The sequence below is a fragment of the Dermacentor variabilis genome, chromosome 6 (genome assembly GCF_050947875.1).
Source record: "Dermacentor variabilis isolate Ectoservices chromosome 6, ASM5094787v1, whole genome shotgun sequence".
In the NCBI taxonomy this organism is placed as follows: domain Eukaryota; kingdom Metazoa; phylum Arthropoda; class Arachnida; order Ixodida; family Ixodidae; genus Dermacentor; species Dermacentor variabilis.
Window position 1 is genome coordinate 42,420,470 of NC_134573.1, and position 23,532 is coordinate 42,444,001.

The window sequence follows — 23,532 nt, forward strand, 5'->3', positions numbered from 1 at the left end:
GCGGGTCAGATCCAAGGAGGAGACTCGGACACCACACACTAGGTAGTGTTTTTGGTGCTACTGACGAGAATTAACAATGTTTACTTCTGGCCTCCTCGTGCGGTTCCTCAATTCCCTAGTCAGTCAGTAGCAGCTCTTCGTCACTCTTATCATGGTGACGTATAATAAATGGCCATACTAACACAATTTTGTGCACCTATAAAACAAAAGGTGGTCGTGACGGTGAAGAATGCAGCGAAGCTGTGAGTAACGAAACTAGCGTTTTGTTGGGCGAACCTGTACCCTCAAAAATAGGCTGCACTCAAGGAACAACGACAGTGGCGAACACAGTCGGCGATCGTCGAAAATAAGATCAGCAGGCAAAGCGCGTCCGCTTTTATACATGAGCCATCAAACGGGCCAGAGTAATCGCTGGTGCCCGCGTGTCTTCCGGAAAGTTCTGCACCATTCATGTCACGCACACACGCGTGAGATTACGCAAGGTTCGGCGAGAACAGACAGCGGATAAAAGCCTCGATAACATTCCAGAAAATTCCGATACATGCAGGTGCGCCCTGCGCTGAGCAATAACATTTGTTAGACTGTAAAAAGCACTCTCGCGTAGAAGATAAATAAGTTCATGTGTCTCTAGTAACGCTTAGCATAGGTATACGTAGCTTTATTGTTTTGGACATTTCATTGCATATTGAAGGCAGCCAGTGCTGTAGGCTTACCAATTTGCTATCAATTATGCCTGTCACCAGTTCCAAGAAACTGCAAGTCAGAATGTGCAGTGAGGTGCATTGCTATTTGAGTTGTTGTTTCTGCGCGACCTGTAAAGAAAAAAAACTCAACTGGAACAGCAATGCATATTATTACACGTTTACAGTGTGTGTTGCTAAGTCTATTGCGCGGCAGAAAGATTTGAGAAACCGGTTATGAAGTGCTCACTGACTTTATCTCTGCCGTTAACCGCAATTGGTTACTTACCTGTGATTCAGTCCAATATTCCTAATATTCATACTAACGATTTCTGCGCAAATTTTGTTGCGTTTGATAACAAAGTTGTTCAGAAGAAATCGACATTTTGTCTAAACTTCTGTTTTTTTTACTATTTAATAAACCTCTAGATCAGAGCGTATAAATAACCTTTGCTGCCTTTCCATGTTACAGTGCAAGTCATTTGCACAAGGTAGCTTGCAGGAATTAGTGTAGGAGGAACGATGGAGAAAAAAGTTGTACCTTTTCAAATATGCTGGCACATACTTCGTAATTTTGGTATTAAATATGCAAACCACAGTCTAACTGGTGAAATGCACAGTATGCTGCTTTGGCAGAGGTGAATGCATTGTATTCGCTTACAGGTTCGGCACGCAACATATTTACACACAACACACAACAATTGTTTACATATACAAAACCAGATAACTGAAGTTCTTCTCTTTAGAAGCAAAAGTACAGTTTGTCTTGTTCTGTTTGACTACCTCATCACCCTTTTTTTTTTCACGGTTATGAAGCACTAATGAAATGACCTTTGTGCACAGCGCTGCGTGGCGGTACAAGTTTCTACAGCAGCAGTACAAATGATGCAAATATAAGTAAGTGGTAAAGGTTCGTGTACAATACGTTTCAGTTTAGGCTAGCATAACGAAGACGACTTCGTCCATGCTGCGAGCACAATCATGTCTGTTTGCTGCCAGTATTTCAGTTACTAGTTCTCCGACATCCCGTCTAGGCAATAGAGCCTGTAAGGACACAATACTAAATTTACTATTTTATAATTACTTGTTGGAGTCACACTGGAAAGAACGTCTATTAATAAGTAATGAAAGGGGCATAAACAAACCGGAGACAGAGAGAAACACTACCACAAATTAAATAATGGAATTCACAAAATTTGAGCATGCTTTTTAGTCCAGGAAATTTTGGTATAAAATTCAATATTCACGAAGTTAATGCCAATTAATCCCTAAGTCAGTTCACACTTCCTTCAGGTACAAAAGACAACACCAACAAAATTTGACAGTTGAACAGTAAAAACACAGTATCAAGTGATTACGAACTGAATTGTTGTAATTAATGTTCTTTTTTAAATAAGGAAAGTTGACAATTCATTTGATTCTTGGACATTCTTTCACTTGAAGGTACTTTCATCTGCAGTTATGTATTATGTTAAGAAGTTAATTCCTTGGCTGCATCCACCATCAAGAATCGTTGCCTGGAAGCTTTTAGGCGGCCAGGTCTCGAGCCTTCGCAGTGTATCAATTTGAATACAGTGGACTAAATAAGGCCTGAACTTCCTCATTTGTGCTGCCGCCGCATTTTTCGAACAACTAGACTAGGACAGGACTCCTTCTCGCTAGAACAGATGAGAAAAAAATATATATGTTCACATTTCTTGGACAAATGACCAAGTACGATGATCTTGTACGACATACCAACAATACTAACCATATTGTACCACTGGACTCTTACTCTTACTTTCCAGCATGTTTGGCGTTCGTGTGACACCAAGAAAAATTCGAGCGACAGTCTGTGGCTTGTTGCAAAGCGTATTATACGCGGCTGCCTTTTTTCGTTGGTTCTTCGGCAAGATTTAACGGAGTGCGTGTTAGAGGTGAACATATGTGAATACTGAGTGGTCATGGCACAAGAACTGCCAAAGGCGTCAGCGAGAAAAACGTAAAAATGATGATTATGATCTACAATTGACAATATTATGCCGTAGGAGTACAGTTTCGTAGTCTTCGCACTGAATCATGGCGTCATTAATTAATATTGTTAAAACGTACGCTTAAACTCGTTCCATTCCCAACCATGTACCTAAACCCCCATAACCCTTGACAGCTAACACCTTACACCTGACACCCTGACAGTTGAGAAGGAGATATTAAGGAGGAGGGGCTGCATAACATACCTCATTGTGAAGTTGCCACGAAATATGCTTACGTCGTGGCGTAGGCGCGACAGACTTCCCAAACTGTCATGCAAAGCGGCGAGCTGTTGCGTTAAGAGCAAGTCTGTGGCCCTCAGTCGGTGCTGCCTGGAGCGTTAGATTCCGGATTCAACTTTTGTTCGATCTTATGACAGTGACAAGGGTTATGACAGTGATGAAGCGAGAAAACCTGATACGATCGCGATACCACCACAAAAAACCTTTACTCACGCCATTTAAATCAGCTTATGTGCTCCCTTTATTCCTTCATCGTGACACATACATTTGTGTGCAACAATTGATGGTTTTTGCCGTCGTCTGACAGCATCAGCACAAAGAACCATTCCGTAGATGAGGTTCAATGCTGTGCGTCTGTACACAAGCGCAATATAAACTGGAGCTTTGAGAAAAAACAACACGGCCAGTCTTTGTGAAGCGAGCGAGTAGTTAGCCAAAGAGTAATTGGGCAACGTCAGTATGAGCAAGAATCGCTGACGAAATGTACGGCACAGACACACACCAGCAAATAAATAATTTAACAGGAAGAATTCCTTTGCTAGTTGACTTTTAGTACTTTCTTCGGTCTTCGTAACAGTCACAACACAACCGTTGCTCACCACTCTAAGGTACGTAAGCGAAGAACTTACGCGTGGTAAGCCCGCTCCGCTGCATCAGAGAGCGAAAAACGGCGGTTAAAGCCATGAAACAAAGCGCAACACGGCCGTTACAAAAAGACCGCACCGTATTGCTGCCGAGTACGGCAGCCAGTTTTTCCCTAAATCGCACAAGATTTCCTTTATATATCCTTAGCTTCTTGCAAGCTATGGTTTTCTGTCTACCAATATAATTTCTGTAATGAATAAATGGCATTTGTACTATGCAAATAGACTGCAAATTTTGTACTATAATTTAAATTTCTTTTTGGCATAAAATTGAAATTAATTTTCAACTCGTTTTAAGTCATCCAAATAAAGAAATTACGGGATTCAAGCTGAAAGCATGTCCCTATGCGAGTTATTATACCAGCAACACAACCTCTTGCTTGAAGCTATATTCACTGACGAAGACGTCAGCAAGTATATTATTTGTTGTTGTGCAAAGTTGTCTTGCACCTAGACCGAAGTGTCAGAATTACACGGAACCTTATTCGAAGTTTAAAGAACGTGGACGCCGTACCCCCTTGCAGAACGTAACAGTGTCACAAAAATAATGCAGAAACTCCTTTGGAATTGTCTACGTAAACGTATATGCGTAAGCATTGTGGCACTTGCTTGTGTCCACGCAGCCCAGTTTCATTAACATTGTTTCGAAACTTGTTCTCACCATTACAAACCCTTATCAACCGTTATTGATCATTATCGACCTTATCGGACTCGATCCGAGCCTTATCAACTCTAATCAGTCCTTAGCAACCTTATCGGACATGATCTGAACCTTATCGACCCTTATCGGTGCTTAACCTTACCAAAATTGCTCCGACCATTAAACATCTTATTACCTTTTCACACCTTATGCATCCGTGTCGAACATTTGTCGACCGCAATGAGACACATATAATTCCTCATGACTCCTTATCATCCTTATCAACTCATTGAGTGCTTATGCATCTGTGTAACATTTAGATCGGTGACATTTAGGTCGGTGAAGGAACGCCCGAACGGAAAGCGCATCCAGCACCTACCGAAAAGCATCGGAGTTGAGTCGTATTTGGCTTTAAATTGTCGCAAAATCGAAACTTTTCTGATGTCTCCAATGCTCCAAGTCTGCTCTACATGTAGTCCTAGAGATGGCTTTTATTCCACTATCACCAAATCTTTCAAGAAAGCCTTTACAGAAACTGCTCTTCGACATTTGAAATGTACCACCGGTACAAGAAATTCATACGATTCAGATATAGTCACCGTCTGCATGCTTGTTTTTCATGTATGTTCAAATGCAATGTAACAATATTGGTTTAGACATTGCTCATAAGTCCATGCAATAAAGGAAAAAAATCGGGTGGCTAGCCCAGTATGTAAGACATTGAGCTTCTAAGCAAGAGCTTGTACTTTCCAAACTCACCGCCGCGATCGCTTTTCCTTTCCAATTTTATTTGTTTTATACATTAATTACTTTTTAGACATTCGTCTTACCTGACTAACAGACACCCAGATGAACCGGTTTCCTCGTTGCGCAGGCATATAAATGCTTACGCATTTAAGAGTGCGCCACTACTCGACACAAAAGTCAACTGTGTGCAGATTTTTTTAAATGCCGTGTACCAATGTAGCACCGCCCCACATGCGCGCTTACGCATCATTTCCAGGAAATCGTGAAGTTATACAGCCAATTATAATTTTTCCTCCAAAGAAATACTCGCCCACACACATAACCACTAGGAATCTGTCCAAAGTTGATCTGTCTATGCACGGTTCCCGGTCCTTTTAGTTTTGCTTTAATATATGAGCGCGTGGTCTGCTGTTTAGCCGCACCATCCCACTGTCGTGCTTGGCACTAAGTATACATGACCGCTTACCCCCTCATTTCGTCTGGGTGGTTTCCTTGGTGTCCCAGCATACGCATATTTCGTTAGTTACGGATGAATATTTTATTTAGAGCGCGCAGACATCGATAGCTCCGTTATAGGTTCACGAATGCAAAATCGCAGTAGCAGTACTTCGTTATAGGGCCTAGGGCATACAGTTCGCGTGGTAATTAGAAAGTAATTGGCAGTTGACTGAAGTCAGCTGCCAATTACCTTTTTGCCGCGCAGTCACGTCAGAAGTTTTATCATATCGATCTCTTCGCACCGAGTTTCCCTAGAGTTGTACGTATTTATATATTTCCCTGAACAATGCATTAGATTCCTACATTTAAGAAAAAGTTTCTAGAACTGGCAGCACTGCCACGCCGGCGACACCCTTCCCGACATGAATCTCGATCTGCGCGACGCAGAGGTGATATGACTGCGCTCATGCTTGGCTACAGCTGAATGGTGTTTTATTACGCCATGCGTCTAGCGCAGCCAAAAATAATAGTTAAGCTATAGTTCCGTCGAAGTGGTGTAGGACCATATATCAATATGTCAATATTCTATATTATTTCAAAGAGATTGCTGTTCATTTGGCCATATATGTTATTTTTTTTTCTTGTCATTTACTCGGCCCCCATTGAGCGCACGTTCGTCTCTCTACGAGACGTTACTGAGGCGGTTGTCGCCCGCTTTTATGTGAATGTAGCGGCGTCCTTCTCGCGTGTTGGTGGGCGGGCAAAATTGGTGCATCGGGATTCTCTAACGAACCTGACATTTGCTGCAATTTAGGAACCACTCCCTCTTATACATTAAAAAGCACACACAAAAACGCAGTGAACCTACATTACGTGACAGTGTACAGTAAGTCTTATTACAAAGCATCTTTCTCACCCTACAAATGGTTATTCAACCTGCTTGCAGCTTTCATTCTCTCGGTCATCGAGTATTTACAGTACTGCAGCATGCAGCCGACTGTTCGCTCGCTGTCTGTGGGTGTCACCGTTCAGAAGACAATTAAACAAGCGTGATTAAGATAGCCCTGATACACAAGGACATAATGAAAATATTCAGTACAAATGTATATTCGATCACAATAATGCATCTGTTTTTAGTTTTTGTAATGGAATACACGTCCATGTTTTATACCACTGCACAAAATGCCTTCAGTGGTAGCAGGGAATTTTCCACCACCATCTACAATAGTGATAATTTATGCCACAGCATCATACGCCAAATATATCCCGATGTCTTTTCATTGTTTCTGTGGCTTGTTTTCGTATTCTAATGGCGCGTATTCAGTATAAATCATTACCCAACGAATCGCTTCTGTCTGACTTCAGCATATGCTCGCGCAAGATGTGAAGCCTTTTTGTCATTTTGACATTGCGAAACCTTAGCAATAAACAATAAAAGCAATAAAACCTTAATTTAGTCCAACCTGTCTCAGCGTACCGGCCGGACAACATATCGTACAGGTTAGTCCCGGCTGAAAACACAAGCTCAGGATCGAAATGCGACAGGATAATTAGTAAACTTTCAGTCCATTCTATAGGTCCCCTAAGCCACTAATTACACATTCGATAGGTTAGAATCTAAAGGTTGCGAGATATTTGGCGTTGCAGTATCCTTTAATATAGATGCTTCGACTCATTTAACCTCTAAGCGCGATCAAAATAACAAAAAAACACAAATATCATGTTGTTTTAGTAACCAAGTAACCTTTATGTTATAAGAACCTTGCAATTATAAGTTAACGCAAAGGTTAGCGAGCCGAAAGGGCACGTCTACAACACTAATATAAGTTATGTAACGGAAGCCGAAAATGTATGTTGAGTGAATTGAAACAATTGAGTGAGGATACATTCATAAGGAAAATTAATGATGACAAATGAGGTTGCGGGAATTCCAAAAAGCCACATACCAGCTGTTTCAAAGACGGAGTAGTGATGTCTACAGATTAATTTTGATCACGCACTGTTCATTACAGGGAACCTCAATCTAAATATGCATTCCATCCGAATGCAGGGAGCATTCCTTAAGATGAGCAGCACGCCAAATTGTGACAGTCTGTTCATGACGGTAACGCAATTAAACATTGCAATTTGAATCCACTTTCATCGGAACCCAGAAGGCGGTTACGGGGAATAATTTCCTGCTAAGTAAAAAAGAAGAGTGGTACAGCAGTCTACGCTGTCGTAAGTTTAATGGCGAATTTGCGCGATATAGTTATACTTCATAAATTCACAAGCTAGGATTCGTAGATTACAATGTGCGCCGCTAGGGAACTAGTTGCAAATGCAGTATGGGATATCTTCCAAATTAATTCAAAATGTTGTGAGCTGGAGGAACGGCACCGCGGCTCGGCTACTTTTCTGGAAGAGCGAAGAGGAGGTGAAAGAGAACAGGATAGTTCGACCAAGAACGGGTGCCGTCTCTGCGTTTCCTTGATCGCGCTACAATGTTTTCAGATTTCTTGCAACTAACTTGCAGCTCTTGGAGTAATCCTGTTCAAGGCTTTCAGCCGTGGTTTCTGTCAGAGGTGATTTTTGAAAAAAGAAGTAAGGTATAGAACAATGTTTGGTTTGTTTTGCACGGCGTAGGCTTCTTACCAAGGGCTAAACTTCAAACTGTACCGTGCATATCACGTACGGCGCTTTAGAACAAAGTCAAGCGTAAGAAATATACTAATAGAGGTTGCATTGCAGGCACAAAAAAAGAACACTTTGCATGCTTGTCTGACATGCAAACGACACGAACACGTGTTCACCGCACGGTACCCACGCTGGTCAGCTGATTTACTCCGTGCACCAGCATGCTTGCAGCGCGGTAGCTCCGCCTTAAAGAAACGTGTGAACGCGGTTTCGGATGTCCACAACGTTGTGCGCGACAGCATCGCTTATCATCACTTAGAAAGAACTATTTTGTTTCTCTCTTTGGCGGTTGATCTCAGCGAGCAACGTCATTTGACAGTCAACAGCACTGCGTTGCGTTGTGCAATAGAAGGCCTCGAAGGCTAACTGTGACGTCCAAGGTTCACTAGCGCTGAGCATACGGGGCGAATAGCTGTTTGGCGTGCTTGTTGACGACTGGTATTTTTTGTTTGTTTGTTTGTTTGCATGTCAAATAATACCAACACTGACGGAAGTACGCACACGAAAATGACCCTGTTCAGTTATAAATATGGTTATTATAGCAAAGTGCGTCAGCGCATGGAAGAGGGGAGCGGGAAGAACACAGTTTTCGCTTGATGACGTGTTCTTCCTCAATAATGTCCGTGGCGAAAGGAAACGCTGGGCTGAAATAGATGTAAGCTCCTGTAGTCGGCAGTGTTGTTTTCTAGTTTCCCCGAAGGTAGGAATCACTACGAAGGGTGCCAATTTCAAATCGGCTGAACCGTTCATGTTTTCCGTCGACCGTTTCTGTTTTCGCTCTCCATCATCAACGTCCTCCAACTCACTCGACTTTCGGCTTGGCTACAAGTACGCAAGCACACACATAGTGTGTGCTTGCATATTGGTCGACTTGTAATCCACTTATTTTGTCAATGATTCGAGACCAAGTTCAGCGACGATATCCTCAAGTGAAAGATCCTGTACAAAAACAGTGGCCTCTCTCCTTTCCGTTCTAACAATATAAGGCACGACCATGAGCGAAATGTGGCCTTTGACGTACAGTTTACAACGCCCCTGAAAATCAGCCAGGCTAGCTATAACAACGTTTTACTTTTCTAGTGGATGTCGAGGCTCAAGGTAGCAGGTAAGAGAAGAAAAACTATTTTCCTTACCCACTGACGACGAGCGAGTATTTATTACGCCATTGTATGCGTTACAAGCCCAGAGCCACCCAAGCCACCGATGAGTGCACGCCACATTCTTATCACTCGAACGACATCGTCGGAAAGGTAAACCCCTCCTCTCTGCATTTGTGCATTATCTTGATGCCAACCAACACAAAAAATATTGTGCGCAAAGGGAGACGTGTTTTCCTGTGGGTGCACTCTGTGTCTTAAAAACGAGTTTCTTTGTTGCGCCATCAACATCGGCTCCCTCGCACGGAGTCAGGCTAAGTCAATTTGAGAGCCTGAGTGCGTTATGAGTTAAATTATATAGTGCATAGATCAGCTGTTGCACTCGGACTGACGAGACCCGCCAGATTGAGGAGCCTGAATATGACCGCACCTCACAGACTGGCTAGTTGAGTCGCTGAGGCGCAGTTAGCGTTCGTGAGCCTGACTGCGGTGGAGTTACTCTGAGTCGCGTGTCGTTCCTTCATTTTATGCTTTTAGCCCTCACGCACCCAAGCGAGTTTTCAAAAACGAAATTGTGATAGCAGTGCGGCAAGTTATATTGACATCGGTTCGAAATTACAAGCTGTTCAAGTAAAGGTTTTCCTGTATTCAGGGGCGTTAAAACATCAAAACATTGTTCGATTGTCGTTTTTCGTTAAGCCTACGAAGGCACCTTTATCGAGCGTGTGGATCCCCGCCGCTGTAGACGAGGCATACCTGAGGAGGATAACTAATACAGAACATCAGTTGCAGCCACATAGCACCGCCCAGGATGCAAGATGTCTGTCCTGCATCCTGACAAATTGCTCATCACATATTGACATGACATGACGTGACATATTGCTCGTACGAGTTTAATCTCATCATCACTCTCCCTTAGTCACACATACTTGCTAATAAAATAGCGCATAACAGCAGCTGCACTGAATAGATTTCTAGATGTAAAAGATGAGTTGTAGCGTATCAGTTGGTGAATACGAACGTCCGCAAAACATGCTCAGAGTAGGATAGTAGGCGATTCCAATAACAATATGCCCATGCCACCGCCACTTTAGTTAGAGCCGGTGCGACTGCGGTAGTTTGCACTTAGGAGCCAATTGGGTAAGTATGCGCATTGTGGAAACATTTGTGCTCGTTAACTTGCGCGCCGATTGGCACCGCCAAAAAGAGAAGCTTTCGAGGCTGTGTCACTACATTGGTCACCTGAAATCAACGTTAAAAAACAGACAGTTCGCGCGTCATACTGGTTACTTTGTCACACACAATGTGACCAAGGAACACGTATGTCATACGAAAAGCTTTTCTTTTGTGACCCTGACTTGGTCACTAATCGCCACTTCATCAATATGCTAACATGATAAATTTTGGTCAAATACTTGGCAACAGGGGATGCTGTAGCGGACCAGGATGATGTTACGTGGCTGGCAACGAAGAGTTTAGGAGAATGGTGGCACTCACTGTGAGAGGCTGATGCTGTCGCCATGAGGGGGGGGTGGTAGAGGAATCACTCAATGGTGCTGATGCTTTAACGCATAAGCAGAAAATATATTAAACATGCTATGGTTTTCCAATGTTCATGTAATGTCAGTTACGTTATTAAGACGTAATCAGCACTGTCTTATCTGCGGATGACAATTCACTTGAAACGGAAAATTAATAAAGTCCAGATAACGAAACCCTCAAGTTTATAGCACTCTGTCTATTCCTCGACCTTTGTTACGTACCCTGTTGTGTAAGTGAATATGAGTTCCTCTAGTGTCGTTTGAAAAAAAAATGAATGGGGAACCAAGCAAAGATCTTCAGGTAGGAAAAAAAGATGCATGTGAACTATGTAGCCCACAATGATCGCGCGACTACTTCTGAACATGATTTTGTTCAGTCTTGTTCTCAATGGCACGCGAGGATGGCTGCCCACAATAAGACGCATACATTGTCACAAAGTACGAAGGAAAGGGATTACTGTCGCTCACTCCATTAATCGTCCATCTACTACCGGTATTACACAAAAATGTAAAATTCCAGAACATATTAATATGCAGGGACGACATGGCCTCGAGCCGTCGAATATGGCACATCATGTACTCTTTAAAGAGTGACTTCAGCGACGACATACTATTGCATTTTACCTCACACCCATCTGGAGCAGCATGACAGACATGTCGCCAGGCAAATCTCTCCAGGATTCGTTAGAGAGCCCCTCTTTCTCTCAGTTAGAGCGTGCACAGTCGTGGCACAAAGAACATCTGTGGTGCCAAACACTTACCTATGGTGAATCAATTTACCAGTACACTGTGAAAATATTGCAGCAAATGACGGTAAATATCTTGGCAGCTTTATTTCAAAGTATTTGACAGCTAAATGACGGCAGGTGATCATTTTTAAGGCGTACACCGCGACGAGGTGTTGCACATTGCAGCAAAACGAATCGCGTTATTATCCCGAGCAATTTTCTTTCCTTTCATTCTTTTTTTTTCATCATGGGGTATTCGTGCGTCCTTCCGTATACGCCTTTTTCATGGCGACGAAATCGTCTTGTCAGAATAAAGCCTATGGCTCGTCAAAAAATTATATCCGGAGTGTTTCGCCTAACTTGAACGATTAATTAAAAGGAAACCCCATATGCCGTTGGTTTCATTGAGACTGCGCCTAACCATTGTAAAAATCATTTGTTCATGTTACCAAATCTTACCAGACCTGAAGCAAATGCTTGGTTCCTGGTGTATATATATATATATATATATATATATATATATATATATATATATATATATGTAAGCGACGGCTAGTTTATGCAGTGTGGTTGAGTCCCTTGTAAATACATACATACATATATATATATATATATATATATATATATATATATATATATATATATATATATATATATATTATGTGACGAAGAAGATCGGCAAGCTAAAAAGCCCCGTTGCCATCGCGTGGCTCGTAGCCATTTCGTTCGCTGGCTGCGCCCTACCTGCTGGTGCTGAGTTTGTTGCTGCTTCTCTACGAGCCGAATAAACTGCCCTTTACAATTGTTGGAGCTGCTGGGTACAACCAGAATTCTGGAACTTCGTAATCGGACACTGCAGCCAGTCTTCATAATGCCGGAAGAAGGACCACCACAACAACAGCCCGCTGCCCCGGTGACTACCGTGGTCTGCCCCGGCCCGTTGTGTCAACGCGACCCACCCATCTTCAGTGGCACCGAAGACCATGACGTAGAAGACTGGCTCGCTGACTACGACCGGGTGAGCATCCACAACCACTGGGACGACACCAAAAAACTGAATTACGTGTCGTTTTATTTGAGCGGTGTCGCCAGCGTGTGGCACCGCAACCACGAACGTGATCTGACGACGTGGACGGCCTTCAGGACGAACGTGACAGAGGTATTTGGGCGCCCCGCGGTTCGCAAGCTTCTCGCCGAGCAACGTTTGCAGGGCCGTGCGCAACAGTGCGGGGAGACATTTATCAGCTATATAGAAGATGTTGTCGACCTCTGCAACCGCGTCGACGTCGCAATGGCTGATGCCGAGAAGATCCGCGATATCTTAAAAGGCACTAAAGACGACGCCTTCCAGATGCTGTTGGCGAAAAATCCGTCGACAGTCTCTGAACTCGTCAGTCTCTGTCAAAGCTTCGACGAACTGCGTAAAGAACGCGTAGCCACCCGCCAGTCTATGCTTCAGGCCACTTCATTGTCGAGCTTGGCTGCTGCCCCGGATAACACTTCACTACTACTTAAGATCAAGGAGTTCGTCCGTGAAGAGGTGGCTTGTCAGCTTTCCTTGATTCCACTTGCACACGGCCAGCCGAGTACTCCGTTGGCACCCGCTCGCCAATCTCTCATCAAGGAGCAGGTAGCCGACCACATTTCGCCTTCTCTTCAGCAGGCTAGGACGGCCGCTCCCCTGACGTACGCCGAAGTCGCGATGAGGCCTACGCCACAGACCTACGGCCTCCTTCGCCCACCTTTGCGCCCACCCTTATCCCCTACAGTCCATGCACTGGTGCAGTATGCAGACCATTGGAGCACGGAAGACAACCGTCTGATTTGTTTTTATTGTGGCCATGCTGGACACGTGGCACGTCACTGTCGCCTGCTTACGCCGAACGTCCCGAACAATGTGCGTCTGTATGCGCCACGTTCTCAACAACGCCGCAACTATTCGGACACCTTTGAATCTACTCCTGCCGTCGACACCGCATTCGCCGCCGCTCGCCGTTCACCTTCCCCTCGCCGCCGCTCGCATTCCCCCGTGCACAGGCGGCGGAGCCCTTTGCGCCAGGAAAACTAAATATCGCAGTTCAGGAGACGAGAACTGCGGCGCCAGCGAAATGTATAAGGCCTCACACTTCCCCGAAGAACATTATTGAAGTTGCAATAGAAGGAACATTGACGCTAGCACTTGTCGACACCGGCGCTGCACTTTCAGCGATAGATGCCCGTATTTGCCGCAAGATAGGAAAAGTGACGACGCCGCTTTCTGGACTGTCTCTTCGAACTGCCAACGCGCAGCACGTCGAGCCATCCGGCGCCTGCACTACTCGCGTCGTAATTCAGGAGGTCCTCTATATTATAGAATTCATCGTGTTGCCATCATGTTCACAAGACGTCATATTAGGTTGGGACTTTCTCTCCACACATCATGCCATCATTCACTGCGCCCGCGCCGAAATCAAGCTGTTTCAGTTTTCGACCGATATTATCACTGACCATAGGGACCATTGTGGCAAAATTGCTGTTTCAGAAGACACCGTTATACCTGCCTGGTCTTCCACTCTTGTATCTCTTGCGACTGTGTAGTTGACGGCACAGTACTCTTCGCCCCGTCCGAACTCTTAGTTCGCCGCCGTTCACTACCACTGCCGTTCGCCGTCCTCGAGTTCAAAGCTGGCGCCTACGTCTACATGTGCATCTCAAACCCATCGGCTGAACCAATTACTTTACGCCGCCGTGAGAGCCTTGTCAGAGCAGAGCCACTGACCTCATCTTCAATATTTGACACTATGGACGACTCAACTTATCTTGCTGCTCTCAAGACATCGCCTCCTCAGTCATTGCCGCGTTCTTTTACGCCAGCTATTGCCAGTGACCTGAGGACGACGCAGCACGACGAACTTCTTCGCTTGCTCCAAGGCTTCTCTTCCTCTTTTGACTGACAAGCAACATCACTCGGCCGCACAACGACGGTTTGCCACATTATCGACACTGGGAGCCATGCACCAATTCGACAGCGTCCCTACCGAGTGTCGGCGACTGAAAGACGCGTTATCAATGACCAGGTGAACAATATGCTCAATCGTGGTGTCATCGACCTTCTAGTAGTCCTTGGGCATGACCAGTCGTCCTAGTTAAAAAGAAAGACGGCACCATACGATTTTGCGCCGATATTGAAGGCCTAAGAAGATTACCCTAAGGATATATACACGTTGCCATGTACTGACGACGCACTTGACTGTTTGCAAGGAGCGGAGTTTTTTTCCTCCTTAATTAGATCTCCGCTCTGGCTACTGGCAGGCCACCTGCTAACGCATGATGGACGGCATCCTACGCGGCCTGAACTGGCATACTGGCCTCTGCTACCTCGACGACGTTGTCACCTTTTCCCCTGATTTTCCGACCCATCTTCGACGTTTACATCAAGTTTTGACCTGTCTTTGGAATGCTAGTCTCCAGCTTAACTTAAAAAAGTGCCAATTGGCTGCTCGAAAACTGACTATATTAGGCCACGTTGTCTCCAAAGAAGGCATTCTTCCTGATCCCGCTAAACTTCGCGGCGTATCCAAATTTCCGAAGCCCACTAACTTGAAAGCACTACGCAGCTTCATTGCCCTATGCTCTTATTTTTGACGTTTCGTTCGCAATTTCGCTATTGTGATCGCACCACTTAACCTAACCAACTTCTTCAAGGCGACAATGAACTTTCTGCTTGGTCGGAAGCCTCTGATGATGCCTTTACGACTCTTCGTCACTTGATCCATCCGTCTTCGCCATTTTGATCCAAGCGCACCTATAGAACTTCACACTGACGCCAGTGGTGCCGGCCTTGGTGCCGTGCTCGCACAACGCAAGAACACATGCCGAATACGTAGTCGCCTACGCCAGTCGAGCCCTCACGAAACCTGAGGCCAATTACTCGGTCACAGAAAAAGAGTGTCTGGCTATCGTATGGGCTCTTCTAAAATTTCGTCCATATCTCTACGGTCGACGCTTCGACGTGGTGACGGATCATCACGCTCTTTGCTGGTTGTCCAAACTAAAAGACCCGTCGGGCCGCCTCGCTCGGTGGGCCCTCCGAATCCAGGAATATGATATCCGTGTCTATCGTTCTGGACGCAAACACGCTGACGCCGATGCCCTCTCGCGCTCTCCAGTTACTTCACACAGCAGCACTTCTACCGACAGACATCTCACCACTTGACATCCTGGACATGGCATCGGAGCAACGAAAAGACCCATGGATCGTCATGATATTCGACTTTTTGTCAAATCCTCCGGAAACTACGGCACCTTGAGCGTTACGCCGACAGGCGCAGCATTTCACAATCGGCGACGGACTTTTATACCGCCGCAACTACCACAATGATGGGCGCTAATGGCTCTTAGTAGTACCTCACCACCTACGACAAGAGTTCTGCTCCGCTTTTTATTCTGACCTGCAGTGTCGTCACGGTGGAGTGTCAAAAACTTACACACGGCTTCGCCTACAATATTATTGGCGAGGGATGTACACCTTCGTCCACAAATACGTGCGCTCCTGCATTGCCTGCCAGCGACGCAAATGTGTCCCGCATCTCTCCACCGCACCTCTGCAACCACTTCCCTGTCCAGCTCAGCCATTTGACCGTGTCGGCATTGATATATACGGGCCTCTGCCATCTACTGGTGCTGGCAACCGATGGATTGTAGTCGCCGTAGATCATTTGACACGGTATGCTGAAACCGCCGCCTTGCCTGCCGCATGAGCAAAAGACATCGCCTCGTTCATTCTAAACAACTTCGTTCTCCGCCATGGCGCACCTCGTGAACTGTTGAGCGATCGGGGCCGCGTATTCCTCTCGGATGTCCTGCAGTCACTAGTATCTGAATGCCAAATTATTCACCGCACAACTACTGCTTATTATTCACAGACCAATGGCTTAACAGAACGATTCAACAGAACTCTTGGTGACATGCTATCAATGTATGTTGCATCTGACCATTCCAACTGGGATCTTGTGCTTCCGTTTGTCGCTTACGCATATAGCACTGCCTCTCAAGCCACTACCGGATTCTCACCATTCTTTTTGCTTTACGGCCGCCATCCCTCCAGCACCATTGATACGCTTCTCCCGTACCGGCCGGAACCTGCTGAATGCTCACCTGTTTCTGCAGTTGCTCAGCACGCCGAGAAATGCCGAGAACTGGCCAGTTCCCTCTGTCTGCTCAACAGTGCCGCCAAAAAGAGTGCCATGACCTCAATCCTCCCCCTCACCCCTTCCCCGTCGACTCACTCGTGTGGCTTTGGGTGCCGCCTGTTGCTGCTCCTGGCCTTTCGTCCAAGCTCCTCCCGAAGTACCACGGGCCCTACCACGTGGTTGCACAAACATCACCAGTGAACTACGTGGTCGAACCCGTATCGCCATCTCGTGATCTGCGTCGTCGGGGGGCGAGAGACTGTGCACATGACCGACTGAAGCAGTATTACGATCCGCCCACCTCTTCCTAGGTCGCCAGGATGGCTACTCTTCAATTGCGGGGGTGATTGTGACGAAGAAGATCAGCAGGCTGAAAAGCCCCGTTGCCATCGCGTGGCTCGTGCCCAGTTCGTTCGCGCGCTGCGCCCTATCCGCCGGTGCTTATATATATATATATATATATATATATATATATATATATATATATATATATATATATATATATATATATATATATATATATATATATATATATATAAGCTAGAGCTACAAGCGAGGTGGTAGTCCCAGCATGGGACTTGTCGGTAGTACATACATTTTCCTAAACTTCGTTAACCCGGCTTTAAACTGCTCGTTTTCACGAAAGTACTGCGTTATAAATAATACATGAACGATATTAGGCCTTACCGATGGCAGGGCAGATAACCTCGAGCGCAGAAGCCGGATATTAAAACAATATCCCTAGTTTTTATTCGATAGAGTAATGAAATACTCTACGATCGCACGGACAAGCGTTACCGGTGTAATTAGTAGGAATTATGCGGCTTTATAGGCGCTAATTGCTTACTGGACTTAAAAATAAGTATACATTGTGTAGAAATTGAGATCAATGCAGGCGGGTAAAGCGTAATAAACGTAGCCACAGGAATGCCTGAAGCCATAAGCACGAAGATCAGACAAATTCACGTGGTAAACATCCTTCCCCGGGTGGCTGAGCGATCACAGTACCAGAGTTCTCTTTAGTAATTATTGTAGGAAACTATATAGCTGCCTTCATGCGGGTGTTTGAATTGAAGCGCTCTCAGTAGTGTCTCAAAAAAGCAAAGCTTGCATGCCGATTGCAAATGGAATATAACAACTAGCCTAGGCGTCCAGCGTACGCCCTCACCTAAGATTTGAGTGTGTTTCAGTAGGTTTGCACGTGGGTTCAGTGCTAGCTGAAGATATATGCTAACCTATGTGTGGCCTTTCCACAGATATGCAGGACCGTGTTATTGAAACACGATTGAGAGCACTGCTATCCAGATTCGCAAGCCTGCAGTGAGGGAATCACGTGAACGATACCGCCACATAAACAGGAGGGAGGAGTAGATTTTAATGGAGAGAAAGGAGGAGAGGTCGGCCTGGAGAGCGTGTCTCTAGCCTGCTACTCCTCACTGGGGAATGGGGAAGTGGGAAATACAGGGAAAGGTAGGTGGCGGATGATTATGATATGGTACAATGAGATACTATATACACGTTGGCCAATATGCGGATGCGCACTGGAGACGCAATACACTAAGAGTAATCTTGTCCATACAAAAAGTAATCTTGCCACAAAAAGTTTTTGCGCAAACACATTTCGCACTGACTACACGTCTCACAGCTTCTAGAGGCGATCGTCTAAACGAGTCTCACTTAAAAAGTTCAAAAGTGCTTTTATGGCACGTTGGGCACAGTCAACACTCCTCCACGCGCCCAAAACCTTTTCTTCTGAAAAGGGGCGGGAGTCCAAGCTGTCAACTGTAGATTTGAGTTTTCTTCGTTCGGCCGCATATTGAGGGCACACGCAAAGTACGTGAGCTATTGTCTCGAGAGTGTGACAGACGCTACATTCAGGGTCCCGTGTTTGTCCAATCTTGTGAAGGTATCGATTGGTGTATGCCACACCCAGCCGTAATCGATGAATGAGCGTTTCCTGGCTTCTCCGCAACCGAAGTGGATGCCGGAATTGTAATCCAGCGTCAAGTCTATGGAGGCGCTCTTGTCGATGTTCGGGGTTGTCCCAATGTTGCGCCGTAGAAGTTGTAAGGGAGGTATGGAGCAAGGCGTTAATGTCATACCGGGAAAAATGAATTTGTATAATAGTTCCGTCAGTGTGTGACTGTTTTGCTTCTGCGTCAGCCTGTTCGTTTCCAGCTATTCCACAATGGCCAGGAATCCACTGCAGCACGATAGTATGTCCGGAATGAGACGCCTCAGCAAGCAGATACATGATGTCATAAACCAGGGGACTATATGCGGTTCTGTCACTCATATAATTGCTGATGAGTTGCAGTGCTGGTTTTGAGTCGCAGAACACTGTCCACTTCTCGAGACTTTGTTGCAGTATGCAGCGAACTGCTTCTCGAACTCCGGTCAACTCAGCTGCTGTAGACGACGTCCTGTGTCCTATCTTGAACCGTTGTGCGATCCCCATTCCTGGCACAGTGTAGGCCGCCGCGGAAGAGGTCTGTGTCACAGAACCATCTGTAAAAATATGTTCGTAATATCCATACATGTAAGTAATGTATGATAGCGCGAAATGCTTGAGGCCAGCAAGCGGCATCTTCGACTTCTTCGTTATTCCAGGGATTGAGAGCCTCACCGTTGGCTTTGCCAATGTCCAGAGTGGAACTTCGGGTATGTCATACGGTTCGAAGTCCGACGGCAATAAGTCTTGCTGCGACAACACGGCTTCTGAGTAGGCGGACACAGGCCGTACGCTTGTGACGTTCGTGAGTGGATGGTTCCTGTGTCTAGTCAGTACCCTTAGATGCACTCGCAATGGCTCATGTTGCAGATAAACTCGAGCTGGCCACGCACGTGCCTCTGCAATAGTGCCCCAAGTAGACGCACATCGTGGTAGTCCTAGGCAAATTCTCAGTGCGCGAGCCTGAGCACTTTCAAGTGTGCGTACAGCAGTTGTACTAACCCGAGAAAGTACAGGCGCACTGTAGCGGAAGTAGCCAACAAAAAGTGCCTGGTAGAGCTGCAGAAGAGATGACTTGGATGGCCCCCATGATTTTCCAGACATATGCCGAACGATCTGAGTAAAGCTGTCTAGCTTTTTTCTTAATCCTGAGAGGTGCTTTGACCAAGGTAAGTCACGGTCGATGATGACTCCGAGAAACTTGTAGTGGGTTACTGAAGGTATAATCTTCCCATCAATCATAACGGGGTAGCAGGCCATTGACTTTCGTGTAAATGCCATGGTTGCACTTTTTTCCGGTGAGAGCTGCAGTCCGCGACTGTTTAGGTATGTCGACGTTATTGACACCGCGCGCTGCAGCTTCGTTTGCACTTGTAAGCGCGTTAAGCTCGTGGTCCATATACAGATGTCGTCTGCATACACAGAGACCGAGTCTGCGCCTGCGTGTTCTTTGACCAGTCCGATGAGAACGATATTAAATAAGGTTGGGCTCAATACACCTCCTTGAGGCACTCCACGATAGACGGGGTGTTGCTTTGTTTCCCCGTCTGGAGTTGTCATGAATATCGTTCTCTCTTGAAGATAACTGGCTATCCATTGATGCATACGTCCCCCGACGCCACATTCTTCTAGGGCATTTAAAATTGCATCATGGAGAACGTTGTCAAAAGCACCCTTTATATCTAGAAAGACAGCAGCCGTTAATCGACGGCGACGTTTCTGATGTTCAACAGTTGTTACTAGGTCAATGACGCTGTCGATTGACGACCTACCCTTTCGGAAACCTGTCATTGCGTCTGGATATATATTGCGCTTCTCCAAAAACCACTCCAGGCGCGTCAAAACCATGCGTTCCATGGTTTTACCTATGCAACTGGCCAGCGCCACAGGTCTGTAGGAAAGCATAGCATGGGGTGTCTTCCCTGGTTTCAATAATGCCACAATTTTGCTTGTCTTCCAATGCGCAGGCACAGTTCCCGAGGACCACGAGAGATTGTATAAAGCCAGGAGCTCTTCAGTCGCTCGAGGGCCTAGATGACGCAAGGTAGAATAGGTAATGCCATCAGGACCAGGCGCACTTGAGTGTCTTGAGGAGGAAATCGCTGCACGTAGCTCTTGCAGCGTGAATGGGAGGTCGAGGCGATCGTCCATTGTTGGAGGAGCACACCTGAGCACTGAAGCTATCGATGTTGTAGATCCAGAGAAGTGTATACAGAAATCTTCCGCGATTTCCTTCTCACTGCGCGTCTGGATGATAGCCAAAGCTCGGAAGGGACGTAGCTGTTGTGGAGGAGATGGTAGTGCTCGTACAACATGCCATATTGTGGACAACGGTTTTCTTGGGTCCAGGCTGGTGCAAAATGACCTCCAACGTTGTCGGTCGAGCTTGTCTAAGTATCTTTGAATTTTCTTTTGCACACGGCGTGACGTCCTCAAGTCTGATATCAATTTAGTTCGCCTGTATTTCCTCTCGGCGCGACGTCGGACTGCCCGCAGCTCTTCTTATATAACGTCAACGGATGTTCTTGAATTTGAAGTTTCGATGATGCGTGTTGTTGCGTGCATTGCTGCTCTAATCCGCGCTTCAATCTATTTCGGTGAAATTACACAGTTGCAAGATTCTTCTAGCTTGTTCTGAAACGCATCCCAGTCAGTGCGACGCGTATGAGAACTTGGAAGTCTTGTAAACCACCTCAGTTGTACATAAGTAGGTAGGTGATCACTGCCATACGTTTCAGCATCTGTGCACCAGGCAGCAGAAGACGAAAGGCATCGTGAAGCGATAGCTAAATCGAGACAGCTGCTGTACGTCGTGCCACGAAGAAATGTTGGTGAGCCATCGTTCAGGATCTCAAGATCATTGCTGCTTGTGAAGTTAAGAAGTTGTCTTCCTCGAAGGTTTGTGATGCTACTACCCCAAAGATGGTGGTGCGCGTTGAAATCGCCCACAATAATATGAGGTCCTTGGCAAGAGTCAAGAACAAGTTTCAGGTGTCCAGAGTCAAATCTTCCCCTGGGAGGAATATAGCCACCGATGATCGAGATTATCCGGCGCTTTAGCTTCAGTGTTATAGAGATGTACTCGTTGCTGTTATGCACCGGAACTTGGTTTAGCGAATACGTGAGGTCACATCGCACACATAGTAAAACTTTGCTAGTATTTCCACTTGTCCCAGACGCGAATTGTTCATAGCCAGAGAGTCTAAATGGCGATGTCATATTCGGCTCGCATATGACGATAACTGGAAACCGATGCTTGAGCACTCTCTGTTTAAAATCTCCCAGGCGACCCCGTAGACCTCGTGCGTTCCACTGAAATATTACGGAACCGCGTATCCTTTCCTGTAGTGACAACCTTGAAGTTGATGATGCCATGGCGTTTACTAGCCTTTATACAGCAGCAAGCACTGGCTCTAGTGCGTCGAGAATTTGCACCGCAGCCTTGGCAACGGGCGTCTTAACTCCGATGAGCAGCATTCGCAAGGAACGAATCAACTGTGCAAGCATTGCCTTGATTTGCCTATCCGACGATGAAGGTTCATGGTCACGCTGGCGTTCCGGCTGCACTTCTGTACTCCGAGATGGCAGGGAAGGCCATATTGCAGTGTCCTTGGTATTTAGAAGAGTAGACGTGGTTATAGGTGCCTGTGACGTTTGAGGACTAGCATGAGCGCGCGATGACTTTTCCTGGAGTACAGGTTGTCCTGTTGTCGATGCTGATCTCCTTCTGCGATTGCGTGAGCGCCTCTGGCGGCGGTGGACCTTGGTAGCAGCTTCTCTGTGTGTAGATCGATCTCGTACCATTGTCCTTAGCACGGACATTTCATTCTTTAATTTTGGACAGTCCTTCGACGTTGCCTCGTGTGGCCCATCGCAGTTAGGGCACTTCAAGTCAGAGCCAGCACACGTCAACTGATCGTGATCACCACCACAGCGCGGACATGTCATCTTGTTCACGCACACAGCACTTACATGCCCGATTTTCTGGCATTTACGGCACTGCAAGGGCCTAGGGATGTATGGACGGACAGGATGGCGCACATAACCCACTTTTACATGTGTTGGTAAGGTCTCTCCCTCAAAATGAGTTTTATGCACCTCGACCGTCCAAGACGGTGTATGTCTGTGATATGGACGGTTGATGAGATTAGCGTCGGGAGATCGTCATTATCAATATCTGTATCGACATCGTAGATAACACCGGCGGTGGTGCTGCCTCCATGTACGATGAACGAGCGGACATGTATATTTCCTAGCTCAGTTACAGCTTTCAAGATGTCGAGGCTGGTTCGTGTAGTCACATCAACAGTAAGTATGTTTCTTCTGGGATTAATTCGGACCTCTCTGATGTGCCCTGGAGCCAGCCTCTCGAGATAGGCAGTGAGAGTTTGCCTATTGAGGGAATTGAGGTTGCCTGTAGCAGCGACGGGGATGTAGGCGATTGTGTACGCTTGCTGTGTGGGCGGCTTATTATAGTGAAGCTCACTCACGCTTGATGTCCTACGAAGTTTCCTCTTCAACCGACGATTTGTGACCTCGGTATATCCGCCGTCAGAATCCATGTCGTCGACGTCTGAGCAGCTCGAAGACCTTGGCAGAGTCGCGTTGAGGTGGTCGAGCCCAGCAGACCGACTTGCAGCTTGGAGGTCAGCCCCCAACCTTGGCGGCAGAGGAGGCGGAACGTCCGTCATTGCTTTTGATATAGTACCCGCCACGGGGGCGACGGTACGCACAAATTTAACCGAAAAAACCAGAGCGAAGCAGGACTAGCAGCTGATCAAGAACTCGTCTTCTTCGTCTGTTCGCCACATAAACAGCTTTATTGTATGTCTATGAGCATGATTTACGACTTCTTTAATTATAACCTATGCCCTAAAAATTATTTGACATTTCGCATACTTAAGTGCACCTACCTAGCTAACTAACAGCGATTCAAAAATCATCACAAGTCCTCAAGATTATCACGA

The 23,532-nt window shown here is 46.1% G+C and overlaps 1 protein-coding gene across 3 annotated transcripts in view; it reads left to right on the forward strand.

The window, feature by feature from the left end:
- Positions 1-23,532, forward strand: part of LOC142584760 (thiol S-methyltransferase TMT1A-like) — a 66,413-nt gene that overhangs the window by 18,472 nt on the left and 24,409 nt on the right. For 2 of the 3 annotated variants that reach the window (XM_075694995.1, XM_075694993.1), the window contains exon 1: positions 9,123-9,327. The exons of the other annotated variant lie outside the window; for it this stretch is intronic. The gene's annotated coding sequence lies outside the window, so the exon portion shown is untranslated. Of the gene's footprint in view, positions 1-9,122; positions 9,328-23,532 lie in introns of those variants that run through there. 3 annotated transcript variants of the gene reach the window in all.